The 2,266-nt window shown below is 45.0% G+C and overlaps 1 non-coding gene across 1 annotated transcript; it reads left to right on the top strand.

The window, feature by feature from the left end:
- The first annotated feature begins 1,466 nt into the window (after nt 1-1,466).
- LOC127681911 (small nucleolar RNA SNORA48) lies at nt 1,467-1,613 on the top strand. Its single transcript, XR_007977253.1, has one exon. It is a non-coding gene; the product is annotated as a small nucleolar RNA SNORA48 (small nucleolar RNA).
- The last annotated feature ends 653 nt before the right edge of the window (nt 1,614-2,266 follow it).

The following is a 2,266-nucleotide window of genomic DNA, read 5'->3' as shown; positions in this document are numbered from 1 at the left end:
CAGTTTGTGAAAAGAAATCAAAGCTTAGGGCCAATTGTGATGACGCATGCCTTTAATCCCGGTGCTTAGAAGGCACAGACTGGTGGATACCTGAGTTTGAGTCCAGCAGGTTTACAGAGTGAGTTCCAGGGTGGCCAAGCTGGATGGGGTCTTGCTCTGAGGTCACCAGTCCTTTATTCCATTTACCCTTTATTTTCTTTACCCTGTTTACACTTCTGGGCGCTTCCTTTCTACTCAAACTGTATATTTTATGTTTTTCCTTGCTCAGCTTGCTCCTTTTCATTATAAGACTTGCACTTAATAACCATGTGACACAGTCAATACTGGACTCTTTTGAAATCTCCTCTGCCAATACAATTAATCCAAAACTCTTCAATTTAGCCATAGGCAGACTTTTCAGACAAGGGCAAAAAGCAGCCACATTCTTAGACAAAATGTCTCAATAGACAGTCTCTAGGCCACTTCTTCTCCTTCAAAGCCACTTGAGTCAGACCCCCACAGTTTAACTCACTCTCAGCACCATTGTCTTCCATGTTCCTACTAGTACATCTCATTAGGCCCCCCCTTAAAGCATTCAACTGCTTTCCAAATCCAAAGTCCCAAAGTCCACATTCCTCCAAACAAAGGCATAGTCAGGCCAATTATAGCAATACCCCAGTCTCTGGGATCACACTGGGTGTGTGTGTGTGTGTGTGTGTGTGTGTGTGTGTGTGTGTGTTTACTTTGGGAAGCCTTGTTTCCCATCCTTTAGTTTTGATCCGGTGGGTCAATCCATCTGGGGATCCAATGACCCTTTTACCTAAGGGTCATTTATCCTAAGACCATCAGAAAACACATTATATTATGAGCTACAGCAGTAACAAAATTACTCTTATGATGTATCAACAAAAATACTTGTATGTTTGGGGGTCACCACAACATATGAAATGTAGGAAAGGACTGCAGCACTAGGAAGGTAGAGAGCCTCTGCTTTAGAGCATGCTGAGTTTAATGTTCTTCCCAGATGTAAGCTATCTCTATTGCCAATTTGAAGGCAGGAAAAACTTTGCTCTTTTAATAAACAATTCCTTTAGCTGATGGTGTGTTCATTGTTGGATACTGATGTCACTAAAAAGCTTTAAGTTGTCAGAAATTAATTGCAAATGTCAGGTCAGCGCTCTCGGATGAATGACTCCTCTCTTGGAGTTGTGGTTGATTTCAGAGCAGAATGTTATAATAATAAACTAACGTGATCTGAGACAAAATCTAGTTACTCAGCACAAGCACACACAAAGACATAGAAATTTTAGTTTAGAAGACTAATTCCTGGAAAATACAGGGAAGTGTAAAACAACAAAGTATAAATGCAGGAAGCATAAATGTTATAGCAGAGAACACATAGTTCTAAATACATACAAACATGTATATACATGTACACACACACACATACATATTCAAAGTCTGGTGAAATTAAACATACAAGAGTTCCTTCCTGCCAATGGTCAAAGAGACACCTTGTTAGTAATGTTGTCTTATATCAGTCAGGGACAGAGCAGATAGCAGGCAGTCCTTTGTTGATCCTAGCTTGATGCCTGGCTTGGTGGCCAAAGCTGTTTTATGCCTGGGACACATAAAAAGCAAAGCAAAGCAAATCCAGGCAGCACAGTTCAGGAGGAGGAAGATAGAACTGCATTCAGCCACGCCACATGGTGCAACTGGGGAAAGAGACCCACAGACCTGCCCTCCACCCAAGAACAGGGCCACAGACACACAGAGCCCTGAGCCCAGCCTACCCCGACGTGGCGCTGTGTGGGAGAAGACAGACAAGCCACCCACAGACCTGTACTCCAGTGCACAGCACAGACATAGACACCCACTTGACAGAGGACGTCATCTAGGGCCCCACCAGCCACCAGAGCAGCCTGCAGTGGGAGCCACCACAATGTGTGAGTATGTGACAGACAGAGAGGAGAGAAAGCTTGAGCGTTATAAAGACAGATGGAACTGAAGACTCAAAGGCAGGAAGGCGCAGCCCGTTGAGAGTGGCCAGCCCTGCCACTTGAGGCCATGGTGAGGTCCCAGTCCAAGCAGCTGTTGAGGGCCTGTGACAACAGCAGGGGTCAGTGTTGATATCCGTGGATCATATTACCACTGGAGAACACGGAAACATCACTGGGTGGGGCAGCACTATGTGGATGTCCAGAGGCTGTGCAGAACTGGCCCAGCCCCTAACTGCCTGCTGAAGAGCTGGCTCAACTTTTCGCTAGCAACAACACTTAGGAGAGCA

The sequence above is a fragment of the Apodemus sylvaticus genome, chromosome 3 (assembly GCF_947179515.1).
Source record: "Apodemus sylvaticus chromosome 3, mApoSyl1.1, whole genome shotgun sequence".
NCBI classification, from domain to species: Eukaryota; Metazoa; Chordata; class Mammalia; order Rodentia; family Muridae; genus Apodemus; species Apodemus sylvaticus.
Note: the sequence above shows the minus strand (reverse complement) of the source record. Positions and strands in the feature narration are given on the sequence as shown.